This window comes from Macaca thibetana, chromosome 12 (genome assembly GCF_024542745.1).
Source record: "Macaca thibetana thibetana isolate TM-01 chromosome 12, ASM2454274v1, whole genome shotgun sequence".
NCBI classification, from domain to species: Eukaryota; Metazoa; Chordata; class Mammalia; order Primates; family Cercopithecidae; genus Macaca; species Macaca thibetana.
In genome coordinates, this window is record NC_065589.1 from 51,969,850 (window position 1) to 51,982,612 (window position 12,763).

Here is a 12,763-nt window from a genome sequence, read left to right on the forward strand (position 1 = left end):
ATCAGAAAATCTAGATTCTAACCCTGGCTCTGCTACGACCTATATGATTTTAATCACCAAACAAGCTTAATATTCTGACTAGATTTCTTCACCTATATGTAATAGGGTATCTTGCCTGAGGTTGAACCTTAAAACTTGTGAATTTTTTTCTGTTTTTGGTCTCTACATGTGAATATTTATTCATCTTTATTTATTGTCTGCTTGTTTGTTTTTTTGTTTGAGACGGAGTCTCACTCTGTCACCCAGCCTGGTGTGCAGTGGCACCATCTTGGCTCACTGCAACCTCTGCCTCTGGGGTTCAAGTGATTCTCGTGCCTCAGCCTCCCAAGTAGCTGGGGTCACAGGTGCCTGCCACAGTGCTCGGCTAATTTTGTTGTTGTTGTTGTTGAGACGTGATTTCACCATGTTGGCCAGGCTGGTCTCAAACTCCTGACCTCAAGTGATCTGCTCCCCTCAGCCTCCCAAAGTGCTGGGATTAGAGGCGTGAGCCACCATGCCTGGTCTATTCATCTTTAATGTAAAGTTACTTTGTTTTAGAAAAATATTTTTTAAAAAAACCACTAGAATAGTTTCTCTTATTTACACAAATATGAGGCAAGTACCATTAATATAAATGGGGTATTTTTCTGGTTTAGCAATGGAAATGAATACCTGTATAGTTTTGGGCCAGACCATCTATCTCCAAGTTCCCTCTGTGTGTGTGAGTGTGTGTGAGTGCTTGCTTGCTTGTATTTTAATAGTGAGTGCTTGCTTGTATTTTAATAGTAAACAAAGAAAACATTTTTTCTTAGATGTATATAAATAGGAGGTAGAACACACAGAGAACTGTTGTTTCTTATTACTGTAGGGACAAGTTTTTGCTTATATATGATGAAGAGGAAGGGAAAATCTTGTGAGAGCACTAAGTGGTAGCAATGGGGTCTTGGAGTGGAGCCGAGGTGGCTGCAGAGGGGGGCTTTCTACCCACCTCCAGAAACTCAGCAAAGTGAAGCCAACTTAGGTAGAATTAGGGATGGACATTCTTGGCATGAATGGATGAACTGCTTGCCAGAGTTATTTTTAACAGTGGTGGCAGCAGGTTCTTTGAGGGAGCTTCCATTTCAATTGCATTAGACATTGTCAAGAGGGAACCAAGTAAGAGAGGAAAGACTTGATTGGTCTCTACATGTGAGACGCCCCTTCTGTCACTCTCAGAAATAACAGAGAGAAGCTTTCCCAGTCAGTGGGAGTGCTCTGTAAAGTACACTTATCATACAGGAATTGTATTTGGGACAGTCAAGGTAAAAAATGTATAGGCTCAGCAGCACTGCTCAGTATACCCTTGCTGGCCCCCTGAACAGTCATGAGCAGTGTGGAGTTTCCCAAAAATAACTAGGACCTGGGGACACGATTGTTTGATATCCAGATGGGATGGTTTTGCTCACCTTGTATAACTCTGGGAATCCAAAAACACCAATATATAGATTCGATCATTCTCCTATCATCATAGGATTAATAAGATCTCCAAATTCAGGTAATTGTTCCTGCTTCCTTAAGTTCTACTAGTTGCTGCCTTGGTACTTCCTGTATTACAGCCCATTTACCATTTAATAGTGATTGGAATAGAGTGTATACACAGCCCTCTCCCTCACTAGAGGGCAGAAGCTTATCTTATGGAAGTCTCTAATCCTACCTCCTAGCACAGTGTCTCACTCATAATAGGCATTGAACAAATAGACCCAGTTCTTAGAGACCTGGATTTGCATTTTGGTACCGTATCATCTGGAGCAAATTACTCACCCCTCTAAGGCTCAGTTTCTTCATCTGCAAATGTTGATACTATACTTGTGAAGTTACAACTAATAATATTTATGAAGTTGATTTAATAAGTAAATGAAATAATGGCCATAATGTGCCTTACATACAATAAATGCATAATGATAAGAGTTGTTATTGTTAATGACCACAGTGTGTTATGTCAAACATGGTTCGGGGGAGAATCACTAAGGACTGTGGCTGTTGCATTAGAAGAAAGGAGTGAATGCTTTCCAACTTATCTACCGCTTCGAGGACCTCCTACATGCTACACATTGTGCTCAGAAATGGGGGCTAGACAGAGCCATTTCTATATGGCTCCTGCATTCCTGGAACTCCCAGTAGAGTGAGTTTATTTTCCTGAATTGACATCTGACCAACACATAGGTCATTGGCAAGAAATATAATTGACTTTCTTACCAATGTAACTAACAATTTAACCACCTACAGCATAGCCAGTCAGCATCATTATGTACCAAATGTTCAATATTTAAAACGAAAGTTGATCTTAATTCTTACTTTGGGAATAAACCTTTGATATTGCTAAACATATTGATACTCTCAAAAGCCATGACCCTATCTTTATTTACTCAAAGCTTCCACAGATACTGTACATTTTACTTTTTAAATACATTGCTTTAAAAATTATTCTTCATATTATTTTCTTGTTAATCATGTTCTTTGAGCATTATTTAATAGACTAGCACTGTTGACATTCATTCTTCTACACAAATATCTTATCTAAAGGAAAACAAAAGGACTTTACTCCCCCAGTGAAACTCTTTATGGTCCCTGAAACTGTGATTTACTCATTATAAACTAGCAATACATTCTGTTATGATGGCATGCAGTTTTTATTCTTACCAGTATCTTAAACACATTTAATCTCAGGTTCATGAAAAATTAATGAAATTAATGCAAATAGACTCACTAGAATTTGTGTCAAGCAAGAAAAATTTTTTTTATATATAAATATTTTAGTGTGTTACCATGGCATATGAGGAGACAGGATTGTTTGACATCTAGATGGGATTGTTTTGCTCACCTTGTATAATTTGTCTGCATCTGGGAATCCTGAGAAGGCAATATATAAATTCTGTCATATTCAGGCCGGGCGTGGTGGCTCATGCCTGTAATCGCAGCACTTTGGGAGGCAGAGCTGGGCAGATCACGAGGTCAGGAGTTCAAGACCAGCGTGACCAACATGATGAAACCCTATCTCTACTAAAAATACAAAAATTAGCCTGGAGTGGTGGCATATGCCTGTAATTGCAGCTACTCAGGAGGCTGAGGCAGGAGAATCGCTTGAACCCAGGAGGCAGAGGTTGCAGTGAGCCAAGATCTTGCCACTGCACTCCAGCCTGGGCAACAGAGGAAGACTGTCAAAAAAAAATTTAAAATAAAAATAAATAAATAAATAAATAATTCTATCATCTTCCTATCACCATAGGATTAACATGATCTCCAAATTCAGGTAATTGTTCCTTCCTCCTTAAGTTCTACTAGTGGCTGCCTTGTTACTTCCTCTATTATAGGCTACTTAATAATGAATGTTTGGATGGAGTGTTTACATGGCCCTCTCTCTCACTAGAGGGCAGAAGGTTATCTCATGGAAATCTCTAACCCTACCTCCTAGGCAGTGCCTCACTCACAATAGGCACTCAATAAATAGCTGGTAGTAGTACCATTCCAATTTTTCCTTATGTGTGATACTTTTAAAATGATATTTGATCATGCAATATAATGTGACTCTAACTTTAGTTAGATGAAAATCTGAGGTTGTGCTATCCTCAAAGGGAATAGCTTCTTTAAGGGATGCTGTCACAATATTAGGAAGATCAATGTCAAACCACCAAACGTTCTCACTCAGCTGCCATCTGAAGAAAGCCTTTACTTTCAGGAAGAAAACCCCATTCTTTTAGTCTGCATTTCTGAATCATGGTAAGATTGTAGGCTAGAAGTGGTTTATGGATGTTAAAGGGGAGAGTTTATGTCTGCCTTTTCCCATGCATACACTGTATTCCTGGACCTGGTCAGCGGAGGTCCAAGGCCACTCAACCCCTTTCAAGTGAGGCCAATGGAATATATTGTGCTTCCTGTAGAGAAAAGGTTCTAACTGGCTCTAAAAAGGAATGTCCAATAGTTCTCACCAGGGTTGTTCTACATATTTGGAAATGTGTGGGAGTCATGTTGGTTGTCACAGTGACCAGACAGACGGCGATGAGGGAAGGGAGATGCTATTGGAATTTAGTGGGTTGCAACCAGGGATGCTAAAATGTCCTGCCATGTATAATACCATTATGAGAAACAAAGAATTGTCCTGCCCAAAATGTCACTTGCACATCTTTTTTGAGAATGTTTTTTCCCTGATAGGAGTTGTGGAAAACTGGGGTGGGCTTGCCACACCTACAAAGGTGTGGACGGACGTACCTACCCCTCATGGGTTTTGGCAAGCATGCTATTAGGAAGTCCTCCAAGCAATGCAGATTTAGCCCATTTCTTTTCTTCCCCACCCTCAGGACAGGGAGACAATGTTGGCAGCCCTTCAGGTGATGTATTTGGGGAACACCGAAAGGCCCATCATGTATGCAAAATCCTCACCATTAGACTCCTATGCGTTAAGACATTGTCTCTAAAAAGACAGTTAAAGTGTAATATGTTACTTGAAGGGCTAAAACTAGAATGTACCTTAGCATAGATTAGTTTACCAGAATAGCTAGCTATCACTTTGGCAACCAGTCTTTAAGAAAATAGATTTTAAGCAAGTAATTTTGATATAAGCATAACAAAAGAAGGAAGTGAAAGGAGGAGGACTTTTGGAAGTGAGTCATGAGGGACTCTGAGAAACCAGGAGAGGCTACTGGGTGTCAAAAACAGATGAAAACAGGAGAAAGCAGCTACACAAATTTGCTCATATTCTACCCATTTTGTTGCTGCTGTAAGCTTTCTGAAAAGAAAGATTTCAATACCAAAGTAACCTTATCCTTATGAAGGCAGAAACTGTATCTTTTCTTTTAGCTGCTTAATTCCACAACACTTTGCACAATGAATACTCAAATTTTGAGAGTTAAGGAATCACAAAAATAGTATCTTAGATTGCCTTGCTGGAAAGCTGTCAAACTCTAGGTTCAATAAAACACACACCCGTGGCCGGGCGCGGTGGCTCAAGCCTGTAATCCCAGCACTTTGGGAGGCCGAGACGGGCGGATCACGAGGTCGGGAGATCGAGACCATCCTGGCTAACACGGTGAAACCCCGTCTCTACTAAAAAGTACAAAAAACTAGCCGGGCGAGGTGGTGGGCGCCTGTAGTCCCAGCTACTCAGGAGGCTGAGGCAGGAGAATGGCGTGAACCCGGGAGGCGGAGCTTGCAGTGAGCTGAGATCCGGCCACTGCACTCCAGCCTGGGCGACAGAGTGAGACTCCGTCTCAAAAAAAAAAAAAAAAAAAAAAAAAAAAAAAAGACACACCCGTACAATGGTTTGTTTTGTGTTTTAGGTTCACAGTACAGTTTTTATGAACATGAGCACACAAATTGCTTTATTTATTTCTTTTTTTTTTTTTTCCTCTGCCCCATATAATCTGCAGGAATGAGTTGCTTTCTTTTAGCATGAGGGATTCTTCCAGGTGTTTTACAAGAAATTTAACCTGGGTAAAAATGAAGTGGACTTTAAACTCCACATCAGCACTCTGTATTAGAAAAGATTAGACAGCTTTCTTCTATTTTATGTAGAGCCATAAATTTTAAGACTTGAAACAAGTAAATGAGAATAATCTTGTTCAAATAATAAGTGACCATGGATCACACTGAAATTTGATGTTTTTCTTGCATAATATGATAATAGTCGGCCGGGCGTGGTGGCTCACACCTGTAATCCCAGCACTTTGGGAGGCCGATCACAGGCGGATCACAAGTTCAGGAGATCAAGACCATCCTAGCTAACATGGTGAAATCCCATCTCACTAAAAATATAAAAAATTATCCGGGCATGGTGGTGGGCACCTGTAGTCCCAGCTACTTGGAAGGCTGAGGCAGGAGAATTGCTTGAACCCAAGAGGCAGAGATTGCAGTGAGCCAAGATCACGCCACTGCACTCCAGCCTGGGCGATACAGCAAGACTCCATCTCAAATAAATAAATAAATAAATAAATAAATAAATAAATAAAATGGATGTATCACATGATGCAAAATATAGATGTCCCAGAAATCTTGATTCTAAGCCATGAGAAAATACATTTTCCATTGACTTTCTAAAACGTCTTCATAAAAGGCAGTCTCATATCCATGTTGTCTAAAAATTCATGCCTCAAAATGTAATAGGGACAATTTTTTCTGTAAACATATTTAAGAATTGTCAAAAGTAATGTACTTTTGGATCCAGGGACACAGATATCCTATGCAGTGTTTTTTTTGCTAGTAGGAAGAAAGTGGTCATTTGTAGAGGCAGATTAACCTCCCTCGTGCTCCAGGGCACGAGGTTTGACAAGCACAGTTGGGTCTGGGCTTCAGCACCTTGACTGCTCTAGTAGGGTGTCTGTGTAATGCTCTCACTAACAACCTGCCTGTGGCAGCCCCACTGGCATCTCACAGTCCAAATCTTCTCACCTCTAAGGTGGACTTGCACTTTCTACTAATCCTTATATCTGCTAAACTCTTGACTCGTTAGCTAGCGTTCTTGTCCTGCCCTCTTTTACTCACTTTCTACATTCTCACCCTCACCCCATCCTGCTTTCTTAGAGAGAGACCTCCTTAGAGCCAGAGGGGACCAACAGGCACTTGTTAGCAGGAACCATGGCATTTCATGGTGGTCTTCCCAGCATCTTAGTCAGTAGCCGGCATGTGGAGGAACTATGTAAATGAACGAGTACATTTTAGAACTACGCGTGATTATCTCACTGGTTGAGCCATCCAAGTTTATGTCATTTCATTAGTGGCAAATCTGATATCAAAACCTTGAAAAAAAAGTAATTTCTATACTATTGTTCTGATAGATTATCTGTGCTTAGTGCTTCCCAGCAATGCAACAAAATATGTTTTGCTATGGTCCTAGATTTATGATTACATAGTAAATACAATGTAAGAAAAGTTATATTGGATCTATATTAGTTGACATTTTAACTAAGAAATATTCTGAATCTGAAAGACTGATATCCTATTTTTATAATCCTTAACCATTCTCTCTCACATTATAACACCCAAATTTTAAGTCTCATTATGGTTGAGCTGATAGAGATTGTATTCAAAAAGCAATGTTTCTAAGGTTCATGCTCGAGAGAGAATGAAATAGGTAAGAAGTTGAGAAACTGCATCTTAGTAAATTTGTTATGGCAACTGTGCCATTCTTGCTTTTACCTGCAACTAAAGCAATGACCAGATGCCTAACTGGTTTGAGGTAACAAAATATACAGCATCTCTAGGAGGATCCTGACGCCTCCAGAATGTGGATTCAGGATGAATACATAAATTTCTATTTCAGTCAGAGGATTAGAACAGAGATAGAATAAGTTGATTTAAAGTAATTAAGCATTAGAGAAAATATATATCAATATCAAAAGTTTGGTCATTTTAAAATACCTTTATCTCATCTTAATGTTTAATGTTTGTATTACTTGATGGTGCAATGTCTTACTTATTTATTTTATTTTTTTGAGACAGAATCTTGCTCTGTTGCCAGGCTGCAATGCAGTGGCGCGATCTCAGCTAACTGCAACCTCTGCCTCCTGGGTTCAAGCAATTCTCAAACTCCTGAGTAGCTGGGACTACAGATGCCCGCCACCACACCCAGCTAATTTTGTTTTTTGTTTTTTTTTTGTTTTTTTTTTTTGAGACGGAGTCTCGCTCTGCCGCCCAGGCTGGAGTGCAGTGGCCGGATCTCAGCTCACTGCAAGCTCCGCCTCCCGGGTTTACGCCATTCTCCTGCCTCAGCCTCCCGAGTAGCTGGGACTACAGGCGCCCGCCACCTCGCGCGGCTAGTTTTTTGTATTTTTTTAGTAGAGACGGGGTTTCACCGTGTTAGCCAGGATGGTCTCGATCTCCTGACCTCGTGATCCGCCCGTCTCGGCCTCCCAAAGTGCTGGGATTACAGGCTTGAGCCACCGCGCCCGGCCTAATTTTTTATTTTTGTTAGAGACGGGATTTCACCATGTTGGCCAGGATGGTCTCCATCTCTTGACCTCGTGATCTGCCCGCCTCAGTCTCCCAAGTGCTGCGATTACAGGCGTGAGTCACCGTACCTGGCCCTGTTTTTAAATAACCAAGTTAACATTTTTAAAGAAGTCTAGAAGATTAATGCAGTATAATCTTTCTTGTAACCATACTTCTTGCCATAGCCTGATTGGCTAAGAGGTTCATCAACTCAAAATGCCACAGGGGCCAGGTAGGTAACCTGAAGCAGACTGGATGTGAGCACACATTCACAGATGTACATAGAGTGCTGGAAAGTGCCTGGCTATCTAAGTGGGGCAGTTGGGTTCAGCTATAGTTAGTGGTTATCTTGAGGGAATGAAGAGCCAGTAATTGCTAGATCTTCTGATTTTTCAAGAAAGACTGAAAATCCATATTGTTACGTGAGCACTCCTGATTATTAGCAGTTGGCTTAAATTTAAAATGAGCAAGACCATCCGGGCTAACATGGTGAAACCCCACCTCTACTAAACAAAATACAAAAAATTAGCCGGGCGTGGTGGCGGGCACCTGTAGTCTCAGCTATTCCGGAGGCTGAGGCAGGAGAACAGCATGAACCCAGGAGGTGCTTGCAGTAAGCCGAGATCGCACCACCGCACTCCAGTCTGGACGACAGAGCGAGACTCCATCTCAATAAATATAAATAAATAAATACATAAATAAATAAAAGAGCAAGCCAACAAACCATTTGAATCAAACCAAATATGGCTGGTGGCCACCCATATATTTCTGGTCTGACCATGTGATATTTATTGCCCCCTGGTGGTAGCTTTCCTCAATTCTGGCTTTAATTTTAAGATATGTGACAACGAATTTTGGTGTTTGGCTGATTTGTGAAGTTGCATAGTCCTGTTGGGTAGGCGAGTTGCCCACTTCCAACATCCGTGCCAATGCGTTCTTAGATTGGCACAAAAGGTCCAAGTGAAAATCAGCTCTCAAATGATAGTTCATGATTCAAATACCAAAAAGAAATATTCACTAATACAGATATTGTATGATAATAAGTACGATATGGAGTTTATTTGTTCGTTTTTGTTTTGTTTGTTTATTTGTTTGTTTCGAGATGGAGTCTTGCTCTGTCACCAGGCTAGAGTTCTGTGGTGCGATCTCCACTCACTACAACCTCTGACTCCCTGGTACAAGCTATTCTCCTGCCTCAGCTTCTCAAGTAGCTGGGATTACAGGCACCAGCCACCACACTCAGCTAATTTTTGTATTTTTATTAGAGACGGGGTTTCACCAGGTTGACCAGGATGGTCTCGATCTCCTGATCTCATGATCTGCCTGCCTCAGCCTCCCAAAGCGCTGGGATTACAGGTGTGAGCCACCACGCCTGGCCCCAATATGGAGTTTTTAAAAAGCATATATTATCATATATTCAGGATGCTTTCTGGGCACAGTTAAAGCGAGGAGTGCCGAAAAACATTGGATCATTGTCTTGGGTTCTGTGGCTGCAGGACTGAGCATCTGGACTGTGACTCACTCACTCAGTTGGCCAGTTCCGCAGCTGGTGCTAAAGGAGACTTGAAATACACTTTTCTCATCTGTAAAATATGATGATAATAATCCTACCTGGCTCGTGGGGTTATAGACTCACTGTCCTCAATATGTGTTGGGGGAAAATTCCTATGGATTTATTAATATATGCAGTAAGCCCAACCTGCTACCCTTGGTCATCAAGACAGGCAGGTAGGACTGGCTTATCTTCTATGCACACCCTTGGCCCATACTGGGTGTGGTTCTTTTGGGACTTCCTCATTCTCTCCTTTAAGGTCGATTTCTTTTAAACTGATGTTCCCATATAAACATGTTTGAAGCAGAAAATGGGAGGTTACAGTATGATTTGGACTGTCTTCCACTCTCACCGCAAGGTCTATCCTGTATTTAGAGCATATGAAAGATCTGTCTGCTTGAAAGTAACTTGAATACTAATTTGCGATGGAAAATTAAGGAGCCCATCAGAAGGGAATTTTTAAATATTTTATTTTATTTTATTTTATTTATTTTTTGAGACAGAGTCTCGCTCTGTCGCCCAGGCTGGAGTGCAGTGGCGCGATCTTGGCTCGCTGCAAGCTCTGCCTCCAGGGTTCACGCCACTCTCCTGCCTCAGCCTCCCGAGTAACTGGGACTACAGGCGTCCGCCACCACACCCGGTTAATTTTTTTGCATTTTTAGTAGAGACGGGGTTTCCCTGTGTTAGCCAGGATGGTCTCAACCTCCTGACCTCGCGGTCCGCCCGCCTTGGCCTCCCAAAGTGCTGGGATTACAGGCGTGAGCCACCGTGCCCGGCCGGAAATTACTACAAAGCACCAACTTTCACATGGGAATTGACAATGCCTTCATATGGACTTTGCTTGCATTTTTAAAAAATTGGAACACCGAAGCAGCAGAAAAACCTCTAAGTTTCCAAACAAGTAACTTAAAGCTATGCATTAATGGGCCCAGGAGTTTCTTTTTTTTTTTCATATAATACCAGAACTTCCTCTAATTAAAAAAAACTTCTAGACATTAACTTTCATATTTTTCATATTTAAATGTGAGAATGTAATGAAGAAAAAGCTGCTGCTGAAAGTTAAAATAAACTTACTTTTGTCATGAGAATTATTAATATGAATATTAAAGTGAGAAAGTTTTATTTCAGAGAAGACACAGTATAGCATATTAATACCAAGAATGAAGGAGATGATAAAAAGTGTGCCTGGTTGTGTAAGTGAATACTACAGCATATATATTCAGAGGATTCAGCAGAAAAAGTTACGTGCTTGTTTCAATGCTACATCCATGGTTCAAAAGGCTTTTGGAGTTCCTTTCTTTGAACTATCTTCAAATTCTGTTCACTTTGAAAATTACTCACACTGGTTTATAGTCATGCTTCATATTCAAATCATTTGGGTAATGGTTAGGCCTTGGGTCTGATCATTATACAAACTAATGTAGGGGACCGGGCGCGGTGGCTCACGCCTGCAATCCCAGAACTTTGGGAGGCCGAGGCGGGCGAATCACGAGGTCAGGAAATCGAGACCATCCTGGCTAACACGGTGAAACCCCGTCTCTACTAAAAATGCAAAAAATTAGCCGGCGTGGCGGCCGGCGCCTGTAGTCCCAGCTACTCGGGAGGCTGAGGCAGGAGAATGGCGTGAACCCGGGAGGCGGAGCTTGCAGTGAGCCGAGATCGCGCCACTGCACTCCAGCCTGGGCGACTGAGCGAGACTCCGTCTCAAAAAAAAAAAAAAAAAAAAAAAAAAAAACTAATGTAGGGATTGAAGAAGGTTTATCAGGGAAGCAGAGAAATCAGATGGAGACTGAGACTCTTCAAAATCAACCAATCATAGCAATACAAAAGATATATAAATATTTATATAGCCTTAGAGATGTCAGGAAATCTTTCTTTGTGACAAAATATTTTCTGTATCCTAAAATAGCACTGTAAGCAATATAGCAGAGGGCTCATCCTTCATATAAACGTGGTATTTTAATAAAAGAGGGAAATGAGAAAAATATTTGATCTTATGCAGAAACTCCAAAGTCCTAGTTGAGAAATATGGAACAAAGTAGAGCAAGTTAAACTATTAGAGAGAACAGATGGAAGCTTCCTCCTGAGATAATCATGAGCAGAATTCTTAGTACCTTCCTGGAAAATTTTGAATACATCCATCTTCTCAAAAAAAAATTTTTTTTTTTTTTTTTTGAAGAGGGAAATATTTATGAAATGAGTTTGCACCAGACTGGCTGCAGTTCAAGTTTTGCAGAAACAAGCTGCTTATCTAATTCCTGTCTGAAGGACATTTATTTTTATTAGCAGAAATTGTACCAGCTATCCAATGCCTCCCCTCTTCAATGGGGAAAAAAATCTTGAGAAAGTCCTTTGAGGACTTTTAATTACACCTCAAGTAATTACATATTTGTATTATCAACTGTACACACACACGCCCGATTGAGAGAAAATACGTAGATAAATATATACACACATCTTAATAGAAACAAAAAGGAAAATATATTTGCATATTCATACTAAAGACCTTCTAAGTAGTTCTATACGAGGAATAATAAATTTAGGTTTAAAAAACTTACTTTAGTTACAAATAGACATGAAAATATTGGCTGAAGGTAAATTCCTGCTGTAAAACATGGTCCTGAAATTTGGTTTTGAAATTCATGTACCCTGTCCTTCACTGAAAAACAGAAATGACATTAATGAAGACAAAGAACTTTAGTTCAAACATGCATTAATTTAAAAAATTCCAGTAACATATGAACTGTAAATAGGAGCCTTGTTTTGTATGCAAGTTTGTACCTTTCTGAAGCCCATCTTTCCAGAGGATCATGACTGATACCCTGGAGACCACTTCCCTGAGAATTACATTTGGATTATGTGTCCTGAAAGCATCTGCTCTCTTGTCCTTGAACACTCATCTACCACTTTTCTGCCCACTCACCCAGCCTGGTGCAATCTTCCTGCAGTTTATTCTATTGACTTGGCATTTTACTAACTGGAAGTTTCGTGTCATATGCCACTTTGGAGATTTCACGCATATGTTCACCTCTGAATCATTTACCAACCTGTTTCATAAGGATGCTTTAGAGCCAATCTCTGATGTGCCTCGCTGTTTTAGCCTCTTCATTCAAGCATAATGGAATGTTCAAGTGGAAGTTTTGGCTGATATCCTAATGAGAAAGGTAACAAGTACCCAACAAAATTGTGAACTTCTGAATTTTAGAGCGCTATGAATAAAAGTTACAATACTCTTAGAGTCCTTACTCACATCAATGGCATGAAAGGGTGGTT